The 25,347-nt window shown below is 39.7% G+C and overlaps 1 long non-coding RNA gene and 1 pseudogene across 1 annotated transcript in view; both read left to right on the forward strand.

Annotated features, from left to right (window-relative positions):
• The window catches only part of LOC122123269, a 284,831-nt gene extending 270,685 nt beyond the window's left edge, over window positions 1-14,146 (forward strand). Inside the window, exon 3 of the long non-coding RNA XR_006150374.1 lies at window positions 14,100-14,146. This is a non-coding gene — a long non-coding RNA (uncharacterized LOC122123269). The remainder of the gene's footprint in view (window positions 1-14,099) is intronic.
• A 5,254-nt stretch (window positions 14,147-19,400) lies between these two features.
• The window catches only part of LOC122123284, a 65,549-nt pseudogene continuing 59,602 nt past the window's right edge, over window positions 19,401-25,347 (forward strand).

Here is a 25,347-nt window from a genome sequence, read left to right on the forward strand (position 1 = left end):
TAAATTTCGTTTTTAATGTAACCCCTTGTCCATCTCATTGTTGCAATGGGTCCACCTGTATTCGTATTTAAACAATTTGTTTTTCCCCTTCCCTTCCACAAATTATACCAACATTAAATACAGTGAAAGCAGGGGTTATACTGTGGGGGAAGGACATACAAAGCAACAAAGAAATAATCTTATAAATGTGTTAGAAACAATTGCAAGAAAGAAAAAAAAACATTTGAATATATATCTTAGGGTTCATTTCTCTAACATCACCTTATCTGACCTTTTCTGCTTTACTCAGACATATACTAGATATTGCAAATAAGGGAAACCATGGGACCTATGTTTCTTTGGGCCTGACTTACTTTCCTACATTATTTTTGAATTGTTAATTGCTCACAGACGTAAGTCTCATTATTTGTTACACAAATATTATATCCTCTTCCTTCATTCATCTCAATGATTGACTATTGCAGATGCTGAGGTAGAAGGTACAAGTATGGCAAGGTATTCAGGGATAGATTATGGCCCTGACTTCCTCTGGAGGAAATGGTGAATGAATGGAAAATATAGGGAGCTTATGCATAACACTTCTAGAATTCCTTTGGCAGGGAATGTGGTGCACCCCATTTGGGTTCCACTATGCCCAGTGATTCCAGTGGTTGCTCTGATCCACCACCATAGAGGGCCTGTGGATTATTGAGAACCTGTGGATTTCACATCTTGTCCACTGTCCTGGTGGTGGAAGTCTCCCAATATGCACTGTGGGACTGGGCTCAGAGGAATGACGTGATCAGTGGGACCTTGTTGGCCCCCATGTTTGTCAGCCTGTTTGGACAAGCTCACCCCGACATCTGCAACTGGCTGCTGCTGAGGCCTATTTCGACTAATGCCTCTCTTCATCCCATACCTCTGTTTCAGAGACCTGTCCTGTTTCATGGTTTTATATGATTTATTGTGCGGGCTTGTGTTATGTATCCATACATGCTGGTAGTTGGGCTGGGTATGGTTTTCAAGAGTGGGGTGGTTTTTCATGCCTCTTAATTGTGTTCTCATTAACTGCATAAATACTCTGAGATTACTTAACTTGTGTTGCCTGTTCAGTTGATAGTACCATGATGCTATAATAAGTTTGGGTCTCTGTTTGCTATTGAGTTGTAGGGGGTTGTTAGCCATTGCTGCAGATTTTGGGGAATCTTCGTTGCTACCCTAACTCTTCTTGCTAGTGCTACTGCTTCTGCTGTGGAACTTATCCAAACCATATATACAGCACAACATGTTAATACTTTAGCTTGATTTGTTTCTGGTGCCCGTGGATGAAGGTGGTTGTAGATAAAAAGATTGTGATATGTTTCATGATTAGGAAACAGCAATGATGTATGTTGATAATCAGGTAGACCTGCTAAAGGCCCAGTTAAAAATGAAGTGTCATGCTACTGGTTAGTACATCTGTGTTATCCCTCTTAAATAAGATGGAAATATGACTGGACCAATATCCAGTGACATATTGGAGGAATCTGGTCCTTTGATAATTAAAGCTTAGACATTATGCAGCTTCAGGGTCAGAAATCTGATATTGGTCACTCCACCCTATAGGTAGCACACCCTGCAGACTTAGCTGCATCAGTTCACCATTATCTACAGGGATTCAACCTGGGAAATAGCACTCCTTTTACCATTTCTTAGGCATTTTTCTGTTTCTTGTTTTGGTATTCCTTTTTGTTCCATTCTTCCTGATATGTATGATCTGCTGCTTTTTCCAGGTTCAGGCTGATAGACACTTGCTCAATTTACAAAATAAAAAGAAGGACATGTTGCAGAGGCAGAGGTGCCAGGAGCTGGCAAGGTGTGAGCAAAAACTCCACAAGCACGGACTGCAACCTTCAGGGCTATGAGTACTTGCCCTTTCCATAGGAGGGAGTGTTCCTTTTAGCTTCTGGGCCTGGGGCCTTACCTGTAGGAGTTTGGTGGACAAAGGTTGAAGTAGAATGAGGAAGGATGCATATGATCTGCAGTTATTGCCACATTGAGTCCTAGAACAAAGTGATGCAAGCACTGGACAGACATAGAAAGTATCTATAACTAAGGTTGTTGCTGAAATAAAGAGAGATTCATCATTGGCCTGTTCTCTGTCTCTTCCATTATCATCCCCTTGTTCTTGCATACCACTGATGGTGTTGTGGCTGGCCCCCACCAGTGGTAGTATGCTTACCTAGCATGCATGAAACCCTGGGTTCAAGTCCTCACTACCACATGCACAGAAAAAGCAGAATGTGGAATTGTGGCTCATGTAGTAGGGTGCTAGTCTTGGGCAAAAGAAGTTCAGTGACAGTGTCCATGCACTGAGTTCAAGCCCCAGGGTTGGGACATAAAACACAACAAATGCAAGCTGGGTGCTGGTGCCTCATGTCTGTAATCCTTGCTGTTCAAAAAGCTGAAACTGAGGATCTAGGTTCAAAATCAGCGTGGTCAGAAACATGTGTGAGACACTTATCTCCAGTGAACACTAGAAATCTGGAAGTGTGTTGTGGCTCACATGGTAGAGCACTTGAGCTCAGAGATGTTTCCCAGGCTCAGAGGACAAGTGCCATGACTGAACAAAAAAAAAAGGGGATACAAGAATAAATAAATGCATCAGAAATAGAGGCTTGAACAATGAAAACTACACTACACAGGTAGTCTTGGAAGCACTCCATTTTTTCCTGATTCATTTCTCCTTGCCTCTCAGGAATTTATTTTACAGAATGAGATTAGGTTTTCTTTGTAGTATTAGAAGTGCTTTTAAGTTGAAGTCTATACATCCAAATATGTCCTTTGATTCCCATTTTCATGAGGAATAGGTCAGCTCCACAAAACGGACATGCAAAACCCATACACTGAAGAACTAAAATCTGGCATGAAAGTTTCCAATCCAATCCATCCAAATTATGTTGTATGTAAAGGATCACCCAAAATCACAAGAAACCTTTAGGAGTCAAGTATAGGATCTCTGACTATGAGAGAGAGAGAATGTTGCAGACCCTGGGGTGCCTGCCAGGAACAGGCAAACTGTGAGCAAAGGCTTCAGGGCCATTGACTCCCACCTTCAGGACTGCAAGTCCTTGCTCTTTCTTGGTTTGAGGAAGTCTGTATTCTAGCTGTTTGGGGTGGGGCTTTAAGTGAAGGGAGTCTTTGGTGGAAAAGATAGATTGAAATAGAATGAGGAAAGATGTGTGCTGTTTACACGTTTAGGCAGTGTCCCTAGACCAATATTACACAAGCATTTGAGAATTATAGCAGAATTGTGCCATATCTGTCTCTTTAATCATCAACCCATTGGCCCACAAAAGTCTTGCTTGTGCTCTTATGGGACTGTGGCAGGAGACAAAAGATTTATTCCACAGCTTAATGGATAAGGTCTGAGAAGACAAGTCTGAGGTCCCCTAGATATGTAGCCTAAAGCTACTGAGAAGAACTATTAGGATCAGAGAGGAGGTAAGAATTCTAAAGAGATTTTCACATGCAAAATGAAAATTCAAAATCAGACTGGTTTGCAAGTGATTAAGCTTCACATCAACATAGACCTACCCTAAACTTCACTCTTCTACCCACCTGCATTCTTTCTGACCCCCCCCCCCAACACTCTCTTTGTAGGAAAATGAGGGTAATGTGCCCTGTTCTTAAGAATCCTGTGAGGAAACTTTTCACTAGTTACCTGAAGAAATTATTAAAGGAAATGCAAATAGAGCACAGCAAATGCTCACAGATAGTGTGCAAGCTCTGAGTGCAAGCCTCAAGACCAATAGCAAAAAGAAAAAAACATATCACTCTTAAATGAAAAGCAAACTTCAGAAACAACCAAAACCTCTTTTGATTTAATAGATAGAAATGAGGATTGTCTGGAAAATTAATTGTTAGATTTTTGCAAAATCCAAATCAACACAAGGATTATGGTGCATATCCATGAAACAATCTTCCTATTCTATACCCGTGTGTACATTATAGCAATGGGAAATGATCTGGTATAAGTTCAGTGTCTGTGAGTACCTTTGCAAGATGGGAGGGGAGGTATTAAACAATTTAAGGCAAAACCGAGATGTAATTTACATTCAGCAGAACGCAGGAATTGAACAAAAAGGGAGGTAGAAGCATTACAGTCACATAAACTCAATTTCATTATTGGAACTAAGAACCAAACAGTCAATGTATCCAATTCTCCCCATTTATTTACATTTTGTGGCTGATCTTACAATATTTCAGGAAGGAAACTGTGCTTTTCAAGTAAAACTCATCTTTGCTCCCACAGCAGGGAGAGAAAAGTCCCAATGCATACAAGCATTCTTGTGACCAGGGTGGTGCCAAGCATTGTGGGAATTGTAGTCTCCACGTCGGACATTTTCTTGAAAGTCCTGGGTTGTTTTTGTTTTTTGGAGGGCAGAGTTGGGGCCGAAGGTCATTTTGCCCATGCATCTCCCCGTCCACCACGGGCATTTTAAGTCTGCATATTCCGGATTATTTCCCTTTGACTTGCTGCTGGAAGTGCCCTGAAGTACAGTTTGGCCTTCTATAGGTGGAAGCCAGGAGGCCAGCGCTCAGCTCTGTGCAGTGGAGCTTTGGAGCCATTACTTGAAGGAATCTCAGGCTTTGGAACTGATGTCAGGTAGGAACTGTGCGATTGCTGCAGGAGATTACCCTCCACGGGTTTCATTTTCTTTTTCTGTTTCTGTTATTTTAGTCGTTGGTGGGGCTTAAACTCTGGGCCTGCAAGCACCATTCCTGAGCTGGAGCTCAAAAGGAGAGCTTTACACTTGAGCCAAAGCGCCTACTTCCCCCTCCATGCTTTTCTCCAGTCTAGGGTTGATAATTTGCTTGAGGTTCAGGAGTTTGTGCTGCCATTAGCTTCTGGGCCCTGAGCTGCAAGAACCTGGTTCCCAAATGTCTGAGAGCAAGCTGGGTGATTCTGCAGATGAGGAGAGCCCAAGAGCTGTGCATTTGAATTCCAAGATCAAGGGATTCTTCTATTAACCCATATGACTTTATTTGCTTTGCCTAGTTGTAAGAGGAGTACAGGAAGAATTCTAGTGAAATTGTGAGGTATGCCTGCCTTGAGTCCTCTTACATTGCAGTTGTATTTGGGGCTTCTGTGTTGTTTCTCCTAGAGATATTTTAATCTGTTTGGCTTGGGTTTTTAATCTCCTGGATTGAGTTCACACGTTTGTACAGGACCCTGTCTCTAGCGACAGTTTTATATGGGATATTGGAGCAGTGAGTGGCTGGTCCTGTGTTTTTAGGAATGAAACCTAGCAATGTTTGAAGCAGAGCACCCTATGAACAGGAATCTCTATCCTAAATGGACAGACCTTGTCAATTCTGAGAAGCCCTAATTGGAAGAAGCAGAAAATCACAGCAATGGGAAGATGTTGCTAGCTTCCCTTGCCTTATGCAAAAATTGTTGCTACTTCCCTGAGCACCAGATTCACGTGGTACTCTTTCCTACACCACTCTCAATCACTTTGTGTTGTTGCAAGATTGTAACTAATTTATAGGAGTCGTGATGAGCTGGCTTGGGGAATAAGCCAGAGCCTAGATTTCAGAGTGTACCTGAGGCTGTGGTTTGCTATGGTGGGGTAATTGTTATGAGTGAAAGTATCTATTCATATACTAGACCCTAATCCTCTTCTTGCTAATTTATTCAGACTTTTACCACTATGATATTTAGTATGTAATCATGCATTCTTATCTTAAATGTCCCATGTATGGGTTTGCTAATGCTAGCTCTCATCGGTTGATTGTGCCTGGTAGTGGCAAAAGTGTTGGTCAGGGACATTTGGCCTTAAAAGAAAATTCACATAAGAAAACTTGAGGCAATATGTCTTACTCAAGGTTGTATGCTTTGTAGGTGTTGCTTGTCTTCAGGTTTGTCACACCTATATGGAGTATTTTATGTTGTATCTTTAGGATGGCCAAGGTTCTTCCCATGACTGTTTAGGGAAATGAACATTAGGGACTTCTCAAACCTGGATTTACCTCATCTTTACTCATGTCCCTTTGGCCAAATCATGTGAAATGGCAAATTGCAAATCATTGCATGGGTGTGCAATGGGTACAATGAAATGTGCAATTTGACAACCATGATTGAAATATTATAACACAAGAAATATATTCTGTATACATTTTTCGCTCTATCTTTGGGTGAAAACTAGTGAGTTACATCATACATGCTTTCTATGGTTTTTAAATATGTAAATGAATGAGGTACAACACAAATTCCAATGGATTCCTAGGATACTTTTACATTAAAAAAAGCAGTTCATACATCCTGAAGTATATTCAGTAATAACTAATTTTAGTGGAAATGTGGTATGTTTTAGCTTTCAATTATTCAATAATTTCATTAGGAGCATTCATTTGTTCGAATTTAGTGTGTATATAAACATAAAATTAGTTGGCTTAATAATATCTATCTACCAGGAAATGGACTGGATTTGTGTTTATTGGAGACTTTAATGCTCTGCCTGAGACATTAAAGATTCTTCTGTTTTAAGAAGGCTTTACGGTTTTCCATCACATGTATCATGTTTGCAAGAGAAAATTCTGGGTCCAAAATCTCACAGATTCATTTCTGAATGCATCATTTCTCTTATATCCCAGCCATGCTTCCAGAATCTTCTGCTCACTGTCAGCAGCAAGACAGAATGAATGGATCTCTGGTGAGTGGTTTTTTCTTTTTATTTCTCATTTGTTTTTTATTCCATTATATTAACCTAAAGATTTCCAAGAATTTAGAACAATACTAACCACACAGATTCAGCCTCAGGAACATATTCATAGATCAGATAAACATTTCTTGTAGATTAGCAGATAAAGATTGCTTGTAGGTTTAGCAGATTAAATGGTTATATTATAAACTAAGATGATTGCAGATTGGCTTCAGAATGTCTAGGTTTCGTCTTGTCATAAAATGTAGTCACACCTGTTATGTGATGTAATGACACCAAGCAGGTTACTTCTCATGGAAGGTGAAGGATAGATTGGAACCACATATATCCTCATGAGTAACATTAAACTATCTCAGTGATATTTTCCTGGAATTGCTGAAATGGTGTGGTCATACACAAGTTCGTATGTTCTTAAGGAATGATTAACCTATATGTACTTAAATTACTCTCCATATATAGTTCTTGGACTGCTTCATGGTCTTGGTCTTACTTGAAACTTAGCCTATATTTGTTGCTAAGCTTTATGGTCTTTCTACAAATATGTTTGTTTTCTCAAGTATCCTCACAAGATTTCTTTCCTCTATTTTCTCTCTTCTATTTTTGATTTTCTACTCATTAGTGTTGATTAGTTTTCTCTTTCTCTCTCTTTGTATCTATTTCTATCATTTTTTTCTTACTTTTTTTTTTGTCGGTTGTGGTGCTTGAACTCTGGGCCTGAGCACTGTCCTTCAGCTCTTCAGCTCAAGGCAAGCACTCTACCACTTGAGCTACAGCGCCACTTCTTTTCTTACTTTTTCATTCCCTCTCCCCTCCATATGTGTCTCAGTTGTTTCTTTTCTTCAAATGATCTATCTGGGAACTACTTTTTCTTAGTGATCAGTTTTACTTTGCTGACATGGTTCTTAGGATTGACATTTTTCTTACCCATAGTATAGGAAAATTGTGGCCTAGAGAGCTCTACAGGATTCCAGAAACAAAGAAATTTTGAGAAACACAAAAACATAAACAGATAGACTTAGGGAAACCAGGGTTCCTAAGGCTCTCTGGCACTTGGTCCCTGGGTGCCAGCAAGCAAGCATAGTTCCTTGAGTGCACACAGGGAAGATTACCATTGATAACATGCCAAAATGAAGTATCTATATTAGTATTACAATCAGAGCCACAACAGTTTGTGAGGAGTGCATGTTTCCTTATTCTCCTTAGAAAGAATACTGCCACCCAGAGAAATGCAGATGTGAAGTTCACCTTACCTAGCCTTCAAGGTCAATAGCAGCTCAGGTTCAGATGCTATCTTGCCAACAGTAAGGAAGAAACCTCATTCCAGTCTCTTAATCCTCTCCAGAATTCTCTTTTAACCCTTCTGTGGCCAGCTCTTAGTGCTCTCAGTGCTATCAGGCTGGAATTCCAACCTCTCAAAACTTTCCCCCCTTCAGCTCAACTTCCCTACAGAAAAGTACTTCCTTCTTCCAATTGATATACTACAAAAAAATCTAATTTCTCCTGATTCTGTTATCTTTGGTCTAACTTCATTCGATGTGTTTTTCCTTCCCATTGTTTTTCCTTCCACTACGTTTGAATATTTTACTTCACTGCCAGTACAAGATTGGAACTAGTGTTGATAAAAAAAAATAATACAGTGATGAGGTATACTCTATTAGAAATATCACTTGTTGCAAAATCTCACATATGTTTGCTCAGGAATTGATTTTGATCTCTGAGGAATTTCTCTATTAACTAACACAAGTGGAAATATATCCTTAGGAATCTACTGGAGAAATGACTGAGGAATATGTAACACGTTTGATTCTTTGGTCATCTTTATCATTTTTGTCATCTTGAGTGTTTCTTGAGCCTCTATACATTTTCCCCCACCTTTCATGAAGGCTTATTAAAATGAAAATCTTGTCAAGGAACTTTGTATTCCCCGCCCACCTATATTTTATATTGTGGAATGTATGCGAAGTTTACAAAACTACATGGTAGCAGTTCTTTTTTACCTAGGAAGAAAATATCAGAGTATCTATGACCACATTTCAATATTTAGTATTTAAACCAAACATGGTAAACCATGGATATTTTTATGTGGGAACTCAATCAAATCTTATAAGGGTGAAATTAATCATTAGCTACTTTCTGGAGTACTGTTACTGTTTTTTAACATTCATGTGGACACTGCTTCTAGATCTAGTAATGTTCTATGTTCTGTATTCCATGTGATATCCTGAATATGTTCTGCTTGCTTATGAGAGTACTTGTTAATAGAAGGTCTAAATAGGATTTATTGTGAAGCAGTATATGTAAATACAGGAAAAATATTTGTTTAATCCATTTTTACCCTGATATGTACTGAAATTTTATCAAATACTGATAATATAATTTTTCAGATACCTTCTTAGACTTAATGTTGTCATACCAGATTATTGTTTCCTTAGAGTTTTTATCTTGTCTCTATTGCTAGCAGCAGAAATGTGTTTGCATGCATGAGTGAAACTGTAACTTTTTATTGGTCTTGGGACTTGAATTCTGGGTCTGGTTGTTTTCCCTCAGCTCTTCAGGTTAAGGTGAGTGCTCTACCACTTGAGTCACAGTGCTACTTTCAGTTTTCTGGTGGTTTATTGGAGAAAAGAGTCTCATGGACTTTCCTGCCTGGGCTGGCCATGAGACTTGATCCTCAGACCTCAGCCTCCTGAATAGCTAGGATTACAGGTATAAGCCACCAGCACCTTGCAAATCTGTGTATTTTAATGACCAGGTTTATATATTGTCAAATATTCCTAATTTGCTATTTAATTTTCCCAGTGAATAGATAACAAAGCTAGCTGCAAACATTTTATGTAAGGCAAAAGCAGACCTGCAATATAAAGAAATTCCAGATTGGAATTCTCATGACCCAGGTCTAATTTCTTGATGGAAATGTGCCATTACAGAAGCTGATATCATTTGATGATGTGGCTGTGAACTTCACCTGGAAGGAGTGGCAGGATCTGGATCCTGGTCAGAGGACCCTTCATAGAGATGTAATGCTGGAGACCTATAACAACCTAATATCCTTGGGTGAGCAAAGGTTATTTTTACTTGGAAGATCAAGTGTTTTTATTTTAGTAGATATTTGAATGTTTATGTTATTTAGGTATAATATACCAATTCATTCCCAGGTAAAAAACTGCTAGTATAAAAGCCAGGCAAATTCAGGTCTGGGAGCTTGGTGTTGTTTGCCTTTAGCACTACTGCTTGAGCCACAATTCCATTTTGGCTTTTGTTTTGGGGTACATTCTGGGTTGGTGTTCCCAGGTTGGTTTCAAGCCTGACTCTTCTGATCTCACCTCCTAATTGTAGGGTTACAGGTGTAAGCCTTTGGATCATTACATTTTCTTAAAAAAAAATAAAAAAGAACAGAAAGAAAGACCACTCCACGGGAAGTATCATTTCTTTCTAAGGGAAACTTCAACTTCATTATATGTAACTCAAGAGCTACTTTTATTCTTGTTCTATATGAAGGCAAATCAGTAGTTGGGAAAAGTCCTAAACTATGATCCCCTAATAGGAGACTGACTTCTCAGACTTGAGGTGATTATTATAGGTGGATCTACAGTCTAGATAGAATATACATTACTACTGGCATTATGATCTGGAAATCATTAGTTGAAAGTGTGTATTTGTAAGCCAAACTTGACACAGAGTTTAGTACATCAAGCTTTGAATCCTAGATTCTCTGGAGGCTGAAATCTGAAGATTTTGGTTTGAAGCCAGCAACTGTAGAAAAATAATCATGAGACTCTTATCTCCAATAAACCATTCAAAAACTGGAAATGTGGCCAAGAGTCAAACTAGCAGAATGCTAGCTTTGAGCAAAAGAACTGATTTCAAGCAACACAATTTGCAGAATAAACCCAAAGCTGGGGGAAACTCCACCATGGAGTTGTTAAGAATTGAGAAACCATGGGCTGGGAAGGTGGCTCAGTGGTAGAGCAATTGCCTTGCATGCTTGAGGCCCTGTGTTCAATTTCTCAGCACCACATAAGTAGGGGAAAAAAGCTGGAATTGGCATTGTGGCTCAAGTGATAGAGTGCTAGCCTCGAGCTTAAGAGCTGAGGGATTGCTCCCAGGGCCATCGTTCAGGCCCCACAACCAGACCCCCCACCCCTGAAAAACCAAATAAGAAACCAGATTTAGGATCAACCTTGTGAAGAGGGTGTCTGTGATCTGACATTAATGATGACCCAGCAAGAGCTATAGTTCTCTACTATTTCTTAATCACAGGGCACTGTGTTCCTAAACCTAAATTGATTGTGAAGCTGGAGCAAGGTGCAGAACCATGGATAAGAGAAGCCTCAGACAAGAATTTCACAGGTGAGTAGAAGCCTTGAATGATGATGAAGGATCCTGAGCCCAGTTGGTCTGTTTATCTTGAGCTGTACAGAGCGGTAGTATTCCTAGTGCCCCTGAGTCATGGATGGCAGAGAACTAGGTGGTCCTTTGTCTCAAGGAATTGTCAATCCAGAATTCACGTGGAGACAAACTGAATTTGGTGTGCCAGTGTAGTTAATAATAGCAACTCTCTTTGTCGGTAGAGAAGTCATTCTTTAAGAGAAAAAGACAATAAGAAAGGTACAAAAGGAGATCTCGTTTTATTTTCAACTAGTATTATGCAGGCAGGAGGAAAATAGGAGTATGCTAGGGCTGCTATCCTCTGATAGGAACAATTTATTATCAGTGGGGCTGGGCAAAGAGGGCAATTTGGAATGGAAGCATTAAGAGTACATAGATGAATAATTTGAGTAAATACTTCCTTGAGAAAAATAGAAAAATCTGAAATACAGAAAAACGTTATTTTCCATTGGAAAATGTCAGTACTACTTTCTTAATTACTGCATTGCAGAGAAAAGTATATATTCTGCATAAAACAATGCTTTGATATTTGAAAATGTTGTAACAGTTAGAATATGAGAAAATACCTTTACAGTAAGGAATTTATGGATCTCATTTATGTTTTTGTCTATTTTTCTATAATTCATTTTAGATGTCCATGAAATGGAGGATGTGATTAGCACCTGTCAGGAAAGTCACAATAAATATCTCTCTGAAGTAACAGGCATGACTAGTAACCCAGGGGAGGAAAAAGTGACACTTACAAGAAGTTTTCATTTGAGCTCAAAACAGAAGTCAGAACTGATTAAGAATAATGGGAACTCCTTAGGGATGAGGACAGAAAAAGTCACTGGGATTCAGAACATGGGTCTTTTCAGTGAACCTGGTAAAATGTGTGCTGTAAATAGTCCTATTGAGTCTTCTGTAGTTGAAGAATATAACCAATGTGAAAGGTCTTTCACTGAGAAGACATACCCTATCATCCCTCAGAGAAAACAGACAGGAGAGAAACCTTATGAATGTAACATGTGTGGAAAGATTTTCACCTGTAAGGCATACCTTACTGTGCACCTGAGAATTCACACAGGAAACAAACCATATGAATGTAATGTGTGTGGAAAGTCTTTCACCCAGAAGTCACACCTTACTGTCCACCAGAAAAGACACACAGGTGAGAAACCTTTTCAATGTAACATGTGTGAAATGTCTTTCACCTGGAAGTCAAAACTTACTACCCACCAGAGAACACACACAGGAAAGAAACCTTATGAATGTAACGTGTGTGGAAAGTCTTTCACCTGGAAGTCAAACCTTACTACCCACCAGAGAACACACACAGGAAAGAAACCTTATGAATGTAACATTTGTGGAAAGTCTTTCAACTGGAAGTCAGACCTCACTGTCCACCAGAGAACACACACAGGAGAGAAACCTTATGAATGCAACGTGTGTGGAAAGTCTTTTGTCAAGAAGGCATACCTTACTGTCCACCAGAGAACACATACTAGAGAGAAACCTTATGAATGTAACATGTGTGGAAAGTCTTTCACCCAGAAATCAATGCTTACTGTCCACCGGAGAACACATACAAAATGGAAACCTTTTGAATGTAACATTTGTGGAAAGTCTTTCACCCGCAAGGCACATCTTACTGTCCACCAGAGAACACACACAGGAGAGAAAATTTATGAATGTAACTTGTGTGGAAAGTCTTTCACCCAGAAGTCAAATCTCACTGTCCATCACAGAACACACACAGGAAAGAAACCTTATGAATGTAACATGTGTGGAAAGTCTTTCACCCAGAACATACAACTTTCTGTCCATCAGAAAAAAACCCACCAGAGAGAAATGTTAGGTATGTAGCAGGCATGGAAATTCTTTCACCTGGTAGGCACACTTTATCATCCATCACAGAACACAAGGAGAGAAACCTTATGAATGCAACCAGTGTGGAAAGACCTGGAGGTCACAGCTTAACACACAGAAGTTGATTCACACAAATGAAATAACTTAGGATTGTACCAAATGGGGAAAGTCTTTGATCTGTAAGAAAATTAAAATTGCAATACAGAATCAACACAGGATAGAGATATTATGATATAGCCAATGTGGAGTCCTCCAACTCAGGGTTCATCACAGAACACACAAAACACAGACACACACACACCATTACACACAAAGAGGAGAGAAATCCTATGTAGGAAAAATAAATGGAAAGGTTTTCAAGAAAAAGTCCTAACTCAGTTTACATCAGAGAACAGACACAGGCGAGAAAATACAAATGTAACAAATGTAGAAAGTCCTTTACCAGAGCCGGGCGCTGGTGACTCACGCCTGTAATCCTAGCTACTCAGGAGGCTGAGATCTGGGGATCGCGGTTCAAAGCCACCCCAGGCAGGAGAGACCGTGTGACTCCTATCTCCAATAAACCACCAGAAAATTGGAGTGGCACTGTAGCTCAAGCGGTAGAGTGCTCGCCTTGAGCTGAAGAGCTGAGGGACAGCGCCCAAGCCCAGAGTTCAAGACCCACGACCGACAAAAAAAAAAAAAAAAGAAAGTCTTTACCAAGTGTTCATGGATCCAAGTTCATAGAACACACACACTGAAGAAATCTTACAAACATTACAAATGTGGAAATCCTTTGATCAGAAAGGAATACCTCATGTTCATCAGAGAACTGACTCACATAGGAGAAAAAAATAGTGAATAGATCATATTTGAATGACTTTCAATCAGAAGTGAGTCCTCAGCATATGTGAAAGCATACACAGTAGAGGAATTATGAGTATAGAAATCATTTTGCCAGAAGTCACATCTGTACAGGTATCAGAGACCTGGACACATGACAGAATCTCTGTAAATATAAACATATGAGGAAGAATTTCAACCAGAAGCCAACCTTCAGCAATTAGTAAAACATCCACCCAGGAAAGAAGCCCAAGGTAGGAAAATCTTTGTCAGAAAACCACTGTAAATTATACAGAGAAATCCTTCATGGCAGAGGCAAGCTAAGGTGATGGGAAACCATTCTTCACTCTTTAGCTCTCTTTGAGCCAACATTTCTCATCCTCTCATTGTGTTGAGTGGGGATGGTGTCCTTCAATATTATCCAAAGCGTGTAGGAACAACCAATCACAACAAGTAATTCAGAGATTGAAGTCATTAACTTGTGTCTTTTATACTAAGGAATGGTATGTCAGGGTAATTTGATAAACTCTTCTTAGAAACATGAGCTCTGGCCCTTTGGGACTGGCTTCAGGTCATCTCCAAAATGGTTAGGGGAACAATAGATAGGTAAAGAATGTGATGATTGGACGCAAGAACATGAGAAGAACCATTTTTCTACTGCTCCCTTAAGTCTCCCTCTGTATGTGTGATCCATGCCTTATAGTACAAATGACTTACTTATTCCAGTTCAGTTTTTGAATGGAAGATCTAATGGAAGATATTAGTCCTTATTGCATTACATACACAGTAGTAAAGTCTTTCTCAGAGTGGTAACAATGCTCGATAGGAAATGTATTCATGACCTGACTCATATAATGTTATAACCAATCTGTACAGTATCTTTACAATAAAAAATATATTTTAAAAAATATGGTGGATAAATAAAGACAAGAGTCTCTGTATTTTGCCTTGGGGGAGAATCCCAAAGTGTCTTCAGTGCTTGCTCTTTTCTTTAATTAATCACTAGTGATGAGCAACTTGTGATTGATTCACTCTTAGCCATGTAGTTGCTCTGCTGAGTGAGCTATAATAAAACACCAGTGTGGATGATGTGTTGTGCCTGTGTTATCTATAGAGGGCCAATGTAGATATGACATTAGGGGAAATAACCAAACACACAAAGATATTGATCAATCTATCACAAAAATTGAAGTTAAGAAAAAAGTACTAATATCTGCCACTTGAGCTACAGCATCATTTTTAGGCCATGAGAGGAAGGAAAGAAGGAGGGAAGTGAGAGAGGGAAAGAGGAAGGGAAGGAATGATGAAGAAGGAAGTAATAAACTATTCAAAAGAAGAATGTTTAATTTTTGGTGAGGGTGAGAATTATTCTTTGAGCTCAAGAAAAATGGCTTTTAAAAAAGCAAATTCTTGAACTGTTTACAAAATGATAAAGAGGCTGTAACATTATATAAATTGATTTAATAATTCAGTAATATAAAGTAAGGAGGTCAGGTGTGGCTGGTGCCCTTTTGGCCACATGGTGGATGGTGGTGTCTGGCAACTTTTCTTCATGCAGATGGAAGGAAATGCCCCCATCCATCACTTGCCTCCCAACTGATGTGTGTGGCTGGATCCCTGGAAGCAGACATGGACATTTGGCTGATATGTTATTTAATCTGTTAGTCCAGTGCCTGGGAGTACGAATTTCCTTTAGACCTGCCTCCTGCGTAGGCCCTATTTAGGCTGCACCAGCAGTGGCACCAGATACCATGCCACTTGTCTCTGTGATCATGTCCTGTGTCCTGTCTCCAGGCTTGTCTGGTCATTATAGTGTCCCAATTCAGCACTCTCTTGGTGCTGATTGGTTTCTTGGTGTTGTTTTTATTCTTTTTTTCCTTTCTGTCCTGTTTCCAAGCTGTCTAAGTGTATTTGTGGACTGCAAGTCTTTGTTACAACAGGCTGCTTGCAGACTTCTAGCTGTGTAATAAAGACTCCAGTATTCCATCTTCCAAAATGTGGCTTCCAACAAATATACTGTCTTCTTTTACAGAAACAGAAAGATTGACCTAAGTTTAGAGTTTCTAGAGCCAAGATAGATGCCACTGTATAGTTATGTAATTAAAGATATCCTGGAGGCATTTAGAAAAAAATGTTTGTTACATCAGAAAGTGCTTAATTAATAAACCAAGACCAAGACCCCAGATCCTATATAAGCCAATCATTCTAGATATGTCCAGAGCAGTTTGGTTACCTGAAGAGCTCTACTTTCACACTTTCATAAGGAATGTTTTTGTGCCAACATGAGGTGTTGAATTCAGGAACTGAGTTGTAGCCATCCAGAGCTGGCTTCAAAGGAGATTCTCTCAAATTGGCCACCATAAAAGCTAGGAATCAAAGCATGAGCCTTGTGGGCTTTTCTGAAGAAATATCTCTCTGGGAACAGGAGGTTTCCTTCAGTGCTTCAGCTCAGGCTTTCTGTGGCAGCAACAATTTCGGTATTTATTTCAATTGTTCAAAAAAAATAAGTCCTGGGGCTGGGAAGTTGGCTCAGTGGTAGAGTGCTTGCCTTGCATGCCTGAGGCCCTGAGTTTGATTCCTCAGCACCACATAAGCAAAAAGAAAAAAGCCAGAAATGGCACTGTGGCTCAAGTAATAGAGCACTAACCTTGAGCTGAAGAGCTGAGGGACAGTACCCAGGCCCAGAGTTCAGGCCCACACCGGACCATAAAAACAAAACAAAACAAAAATAGAAACAAAAAAAAAACTCCTCTTTTCGGTATTTTCACAATAAAAAAAGAATCCTTAAATCCTGCCTATGATTCTATTTACAATATAAGGACAGTGGACTTCACATTGCAAGATTTAGCTAGTTGCTCCATTAACCCCTTCCCTAACACTGTTCAGCCTTATGCTTATCTACAGAGGCCTAGTAAAAAATAGAGGGATTGGGAGGCACCTGTGCCCTTGGCCTTCCTACTTGTACCACACACACACACACACACACACACACACACACACACACACACACACCCCATCCATTTGGAAATAGCTCACTCTTCCATGTTTACAAACTGGATGATTTCTGAGAAGGAATGGTTTACAGACTGGAGTCCTACCTAGGCCTGTCATATAGCTCATATTATGAACCAACATACTACATTCATTTAAAGTAGGACTGATGATAACATATTTTATTAATGCTTTGATTATTTTTGTTATTAGCATTTTGCCAACACTTTGCTTGAACTACTAACTTAAGGGACTTACTCCTCACTGAATTGGTAAAGTACCCTTTCCTTCTTTTAATTTAAGACCAGCAATTAAGAATGAGCAATTACACTCGCTCATGTGTGGAATCTTAACCACTCAGGAAGCTGAAATTAGATAGTATTAGTAGGCAATCCTATGCAAAAGCTTCATGAAAATGGTATCTTAGCCAATTAAAGGATGGATCCGGTCATATGTGCCTATCTTGTTTGCTACTTGTGATATGTAATTATAAAATTAGTGTGTCGAAAGGCCCAGGCAGAGAAGCAAGACCCTAAAGTGAAAAATCAGTGATATGAAAGGGTATCTGGTATAGAAGGTAAAGGAAGCCTCACAAATTTTTGCCCCTGAATTCAACCTGAGGACCAATAATATGATCTGTGCAAAAAATACATTCTTCCAAATATTTAGTGGAAGAATTTGGATGTGGTTTACAGAATGATAGGTAAACAGTCCTTTACCAAATGATTGCAAAAGGACCTTTGCATATGTCTATATGATGTTATGAATTTTATATCCTGTTATGAGTCCTGCTTGGGTCAAGTAATTAAGATCTCCTGATCTAACAGGGCACTGGTGCTTCACATTAGAATTCTTAGTTGCTCAAGTGTATGAGGTTTAAAGAGCACTATTGAAAGGCAAACTAGGTAGGAATTGCTGTGAGAGTCTTATGGCCAATTATCACCAAATTTCTCACAAGTAGTGCTGTGAATCAAGTTGATAGACTGTCAACATTTCTGTATGTTTATTACCAAAGCTCAAGGACAATACCCAGGCCCTGAGTAGAAAGCACTCCAAGGCCAGGGAAGATATTTTGTAAAATGGGTTCTTTGGCCCTTGTGCAGAAAAGTTACCATTCCTGTATAAGCCTAAAGTCCTCCATAGGGTATAGTCATTGTCCTCCATTGAAGTTGATATTGAAATGTCTTATAAGCCAGGGTAATGATAGATTGTCAGGAATAGTTTCGTATCTTTTGTCATGTGAATTCACATGCACATCCCTTTATGTTTCTGACTAGTTCATAGGTCCTTGCAGAGGTTCAAGTTACTATGCAGGACAATGTGGTCCATGCCTGCAAAGTGGGGAATGAGACCTTCAAAGAGAGATCTCAACATATAAAATGTGGCCAAATATTCCAGTATACTTGAAACAGTATCATAAGAAAAAAAGGAGTCAAATACTGATGATTTAAGGTCCCAGAATACCAATATATTTGCACAAGACTGTGGTCTTGACTGTGTGCACATAGATGTAGGAGAAATACTCTTCAGTCTGATCTGTTCAGATGTGTTTAAGCATTTTTGTTGTTTTTCCCTTTCTGATTGCACTCTATTTCAAGGGCTCTCCCAGGGGTGAATGACAGGATATTTAATTTCAGCTCATTCTAATACCTCCTATGTCCTGAGAACGAAGTGCTGAACCATGACTTAGGTACATATTCACCCTAGACCCAATCACTAAGAGTGGGTTAAGTTACATAAGTTTTCAGAATGCAAGGGTCCTACCACAAGGTTCATCCTGTAACACTTTTCAAAGTTAGGCTTTAGAAGAGTTCTGCCTTTGTATGAATATTTCAGCTCTAAATTAGATTATTTTCAATAGCCATTCAGTGAATGTTACTGGATAAGTATATAAATATAGTCATATTTATGTTAGAGAAAATTCTGATATCATCAGCAGTAGCACTTAATATGACTCAAAGTCATGAACATGAAGAGTCTGCTCTCCAGAGATCTAAGCATTCAACCAAGAACCTCCAATTCCCAAGCAATCTGGACCCCAATGAGAGAGCAAGATGTTAGGTGAACCCTTGTTTCTTCCTCAGGTTAACCTGGAATGATGCACTTCAGAGTGACTGGAAGGGAAAGAAGCTGGGATACTGAGCACAGAGGGTACTGAACATTAAGTGTACATTAACATTAAGTGTACATTTTTTTCTGATCGCTCAATGAATTGAGAAGTTCTTTTAAGATTCTCTTTCATTTTTCTGGATCACTTACACCCTTGTATGAAGTCCCTGTTATAGAGGTCTCAGTACTTTGAGTAGATGACTACCTGGAGCATCCACAGCCAACCATCTTTGCCTCACTTGTATATGGGATCTGAGCAAGACCCAGCCAAAACGTTATATGTGCATTCTAACTTAAATGTTTGTTACCAAACGTTTGATGTGGAGACTTCATCTGATGTGATGGAAGTTGGTTGGGCTCATGGTCTATGCCAGAACTCAAAATGGAAGGTACAGGAAAGAAAAGTTTGGTAAGGAGCCAGCTGAGGAGAGGAGGGCAGTGCAAAGTCTTCATGCAACAGGCAAGCCTGGCAAGCCCATTGGGACAGGTGAGAAACCCAGAGCAAGGTATGTGCTACCCATCAGTCCACCACCAGCACAGCATGGCACCTGCAGCATGGGCCAAGGTGCACACCTGTTTCCTGCAGGGCTGACTGTTGACACAGGGACCTGTCAGGGAAGTCAGTGGCCTAATGTAATAGTCTTGTCCTATGTAGATGATACAATTGCTTGTGGACAAGAAGAATTGGTAGGTAAACATTGTTAGATGAACTAGTAAAAATTCTTCAGGATGTGTGTGAATGTGTGTGTCCTAAGAAAAAAAGAAATTGAAAAATAGTTCAGAGAGATCCCAAATGACAAGTGTGGGACTTGAGTGCACAGCAAAATAGATCCATTACTATCACAACAAATAGGTGAAAAGGAAGGTTTTCCTTCGCTTATTTTTACCTACCCTTACAAATCCCATTGTGTTCAAAATAATAAAGGTAGAAACGTTTCTGTTGATGTTTACTGTTGTACAACAACTAGTTTATAAGTGACAGCAGAAGCATAGGGTCTCTTCTGTATGCGGCCCCTGAACTCTCTGGAAAGGAGGACAATACTATTGAAAGTGAACTTATGTCACTTGTAAGTTTGTCTTTCAAATTGCAGGGGAGGCATTGACTAATTTAATTGAGCAGACTTTTTGTTTTGCTGGTCCTCATGCTTGAACTCAGGGGTCAGGTGCTGTTCCTGAGCTACTTTTGCTCAAGGGTAGCACTGTACCACTTGAGCCACAGCACCACTTATGGCTTTTTCTGTGTATGTTGACCTGAGGAATAGAACCCAGCTCCTTATTCATGTGATGCAAGCACTGTACCACTTAGCCACTGTCCCTGTCCTATAAGCAGACTTTTTATGTTAAATAAGGAAAGAATAGGTTGGTATGTAGTATCCACCTTCCATGTGCAAGTCCCAAGGTTCAATCCCCCAAAGTAAAAGGAAGAGAGTAGAAAATTGAATGACAGGAAGTATTCAATTACAAATAGAAAGAAAAAGAGAGGAACAAAGGCAATGAGTAAGTAACTAGGTTTTAGTTTGTTTGGGATTGTTTCTCTTTCCTTTTGATTGTTGGCTGTGGGGTTTAAACTCAGGAGGGCCTGGCATATTCCCTCAGCTTTTCACTAAAGGCTAGCATGCTACCACATTCAGCCACAATGTCCCTTCTAGTTTTCTGCCATTTAATTGGTTATATGGAATTTTTGCTGATGTGGCATGGAGGAATTGAACCCAGTGCCTCAGGTATGCAAGGCAAGCACTCTATCACTGAGCCATGCTCCCAGCACTTCCCCCCTTTCTTAAAACATGTGGTTGGGGCTGGCAATGTGGCTTAGTGATAAACTGCTTGCCTAGCATGCATGGAGCACTGGGTTTGATATCTCAGTACCTAATAAACAACAAAAACCTCCAAACACCCCGAGAAGCACTGGTGTTGTAGCTCAAGTAGTAGAGTGGTAGCCTTCAGCATAATGAAATTCAGGAACAGTTCTCAAGCCCTGAGTTCTAGCACCAGGAATGTCAAATAAGAGCAAGAGCAAGAGCAACAACAAATGTGCAAATGAAAACAAAAAAAACAATGTCAGCAAGATTCATTGACAAACACAGCACACACACACACACACACACACACACACACACACACACACACACACACACTTTTATTAAACCATATTCACGTCCTTTACCCTGTCTGTTCACACTCCCTACATCCACTGGAGAACTTATTCTATGTTTCTGTTGTTTTTGCATTTTTTTTATTATGAAAATACTGTACAGACGGCTTATAATTACATGGGCAAGATAATGAGTACATTCCTTATCAAGCATTGTAGCCTCCTCCTTCATTTCCCTTTCCGATCCCTTCCCATCCTCCACCTGGCCCACCACCCAATCCTCCCCACCACCACTCCCCACCAACTACACCAAAGCTGTAAAGTTCATTTTCGACATAACGACTTGTACATCTCATTGTTGCAATGGGTCCACTGTATCCCTAGTTAAACGATTTGTTTTTCCCCTTCCCTCTTTTTGCAATCTTAAAAAAATTTTGTGAAGATTTTATATATACATATATACATATATATGGGTGATAGTACATAAGCATGTGTGCATTTTTGCAAAATTCCACCCACTTGTTAAAACTGGCATTTATTTCCATATATCACATTAAAATGTACCAATATTAGTACTGATCTCGATGTCTGAGTGCTATCCCTGACCATTTTATCTTAAGCCTCTATCACTATTTCTACTTCTGGATTTTTAGGTGATTAATTATAGATAAGAGTTTCATTGACAATTCTGAAATCGCTGGATGAAAGCTCAATTCTTAGATCTCAGGTTTACCACCATGAGACACTTGTGGCCAGCACCTTTAAATATTATTACAGTCACTATTTTATTTGTGGTATTTAGTAATGGATTTTTGTTTGTTTTTGTGCTGGTCCTAGGCTTGAACTAAAGGTCCTAAGCTGTTCCAGAGCCGCTCAGGTCAAGGTGAGCACTCCACCACTTGAGCCACAGCACCACTTCAGTTTGTCTGGTGATTGACATATGAGTCTCACAGATTTCCCTGCCCAAGCTAACTTTGAACTGTGATCCTTAAATCTCAGCCTCAAGAGTAGCTAGGATTACAGGGGTGATCCATCAGCATTTGGTTGTACTAGAAAATAATGTACTTCCCTATCTATGGAATACAAAATGATGAGGATCACTTTTTACCTGTATTTTACCTATCGAATATCTAGGCACAATCATACTTCTATCTGTTTGTGTCTCCCATTCCATGGATTTCTATAACCATCTTCTAGCTAGCTTGTGCACTTTATTTCTAACATATTTCTAATGGTTTACATTACATTTTTATGCTGCTACCATGTCTAAATTGTGTTGTGGTACAATGATCAAAAGGGAGCTGGAGAAAGGAATAGTAGTGGTGGTAGAGAGATGTTCATCCTCCTGAGAACTAAGTTTCAGCCTCTAGAAAAGTGAGAAAACACATCCAGGACACTGGTGTTTCATTATAACTCACTCAGCAGAACAACAAAATGGGCTAAGAGTGAATCAATCACAAGTGGCTCATTGCTAGTGATTAATTAAATATAAAGTAAGCACTGAAGTCCTTTAGGGGTTACTATTCCAAAACCAAATGCTTATGACTCTTGTCTTTATCACCAAAGAAAGTGGAAGTGCAGCTACTGCTCAAGTGGTAGAGTATTATTAGCCTTGAGAAAAAATGATTAAGGAAAGTGTTGCTTGGGGCTGGTGTGTCAGGCCTGTAATCCTAGCTACTCAGCAGGCTGAGATCTGAGGATCACGGTTCAAAGCCAGCCTAGGCAGGAAGTTTGTGAGACTCTTATCTCCAATAAACCACTCAGAAAACCAGAAGAGGTGAGGTGGCTCAAGTGGTTGAGCACTAGTCTTAAGCTGAAGAGCTCATGGACAGTGCCCAGGCCCAGAGTTCAAGCCCCAAGCCTGATTAAAAAAAAGGAAAGTGCCTAGTCTCTGAGTTCAAGCTGTAAGACTTGTTGTATGCACACGCAAAGAAAATGTATCAGCAAATGTGTCCTTCCATGTCTCTGACTGTTTCATGAACTAACTTGGGGACAAAAGGTGATGAGACAGTTTTTATTACTGTGCACATTTTATAATAATGAAAGAGTGGTTTCTTCCATCAGATCTTCCAGTCAAAACCCGAACTGGAAATAGTCACTTCATAATGAATGAACCACACATAAGATGGGAGTCTCTAGAACAGTAGAAAAATTGATGTTCTCATATCCTTGTCTCAAATCTAGACAGTCTTTCCCACATATCTCTCCTTAAACCACCTTACAGATGATCTGAGTCCACTCCAAAAGGCCAGGAGTACTTAGAACTGAGAGGAATTTATAAATTTTCATTGACAAACCATTTCTTACTATCAAAGACACTAGTCAACAACTTCATTCTCTTTTTTACTTGTGAAGCCAGGATGTTATGCCCCTCACTTATTTCTAAATACTTTGGATAGTAATCAGTTATATCATCACTAATCAACAATGTGAGACCATGCAAAATATTGGCTCAGTGAGTGACCAAGAGTAAACAATACTTTCCATTACACCTCCTTTCTTCTGCCATGAAGGGTTTCTCTGTATAATGTATAGATCTATTTTTGGTCATGGGGCTTGAATTCTGGGCCTGGGCCCTGTCCCTGTGCCCTTCAGCTCAAGGATAGTGCTCTACCACTTGAGCTACAGTACCACTTCCAGCTTGTTCTGTTTATGTGGTGCTGAGGAATCAAACCCAGGGCCTCATGCATGCAAGGCAAGCACTGTACCCTGAGCCCAGCCTAATGTATGAATATTTTTGATGAAAGCTTTCCTGCATTGGGTTTCTTTCCCATGGGAGTGCTCAAATGCTTGTTGATGTTTGACTTCTGGTTGAAGGGCTTCCTCTATGGCTTACAATTATAGAGATTCTGCCATGTCTTCTGTCTCTAACATCTTAATGGGTGACTTCTGGTTAAACATTTGTCTACATTTATTTTATTTTTGTTTGTTTGTTTTTTTGGGTCCAGTCCTGGGGCCTGAACTCTGGGCCTGGGCACTGTCTCTCAGCTCTTCAGCTCAAGGCTAGCACTCTACCACTTGAGCCACAGCGCCACTTCTGGCTTTTTTCTTTTTGCTTATGTGGTGCTGAGGATTCGAACCCAGGGCCTCATGCATGTAAGGCAAGTGCTCCACCCCTGAGCCACCTTCCCAGCCCTTGTCTACATTTATTATACTCAGAAATTCTCTCCTGTTTATGTTCTCAGATACATTGAGGACTGACTCCGGTTTAAAAGTCATTGCAGGGATAGGAATTAGGACTAGTGGTAGAGTGCTTGCCTACCATGAATGAAGCCCTGGGTTTGATTCCTCAGAATGAAATGAACAGTGAAAGCCAGAAGTGGCACTATGACTTAAAATGGTAGAGCAGTAAACTTGAGGAAAGAGCTCAGGGACAGTAACTAGGCTCTGAGTTCAGCCAAAGAAACAAAAATCGTTGCACATTTGTTATATACTTTAGTTTCTGTTTTTCCTTTCTGAGTCGGTTCTTTGAACACTGAGGTACAACTTCCAGGAGAAAGACTTTCTACATTTGTAATCTTTGCAAGGTTTATCTTCTGTGTGTTTTCTATGAACTCTGAGCCATGCCTTCTTGGTGAAAGAAGTTTTCTCTCTGTGTGTTTTCTGATGCAATCTGAAGTATGACTTCTTGAAATTTTTCCACATTTGTTTCATTGAGAAGATGTCTCTCTTGTGGATGTTCATTGAAGAACCTTGAGCTGTGCCTCCTGGGTGAAAGACTTGACATTTGCTCTATTCATAAGGCTTCTATGCTGTTTGGTTTGTCTGATGCAAAATGAGTTATCTTCCAGGTGAGACTTCCCACATTTGTTACATTCCTAAGGTTTCTCAGGTGTGTGAATCCTCATCGGTGAGTGGAGGTGTTAATTCAGGGTGAAGGACTTATCCATTTCTTACATTCATAAGGTTTCTCAACTGTGTTTGTTCTCTGATGCAAAGTAAGCTCTCATTTCAGTCTAAAGTGGCTTCTATATTTGTTAAATTCATAAGGTTTCTCTCCTGTGTGAACTCTCTTATGTCTGTTGAAATCTGAATTCCAGAAGAAGGAATTTCAAAATTTGTTACATTCCTAAGGTTACTCACCTGTGTGAATTCTATTATGGCTGCAAACCTGTGACCTCTGCTTGAAGGATTTTACATGTTTGTGGCTTTCATAAGGTTTCTCTCCTCTATGTGTTCTCTAAAGAAAAGGAAGTTGTGCATTCCAGTTAAAAGCCTTTTTACATTCCTGATAGTCCTATGTATGTTCTCTGATGAACATGAAGGTTGGACTTAATGGTTGAAAGACTTTCCATACTTGTTACATTCATAAAATTTCTCTCCTGTGTGCTCTATGATGCAAAGTGAAGTGTGACTTCTGTCTGAAAAACCTTCTACATTTCTTGAATTCATAAGGCTTCTCTTCTGTGT

This window comes from Dipodomys spectabilis, unplaced genomic scaffold (genome assembly GCF_019054845.1).
Source record: "Dipodomys spectabilis isolate Male_0828 unplaced genomic scaffold, ASM1905484v1 ptg000227l, whole genome shotgun sequence".
Lineage (NCBI taxonomy): Eukaryota > Metazoa > Chordata > Mammalia > Rodentia > Heteromyidae > Dipodomys > Dipodomys spectabilis.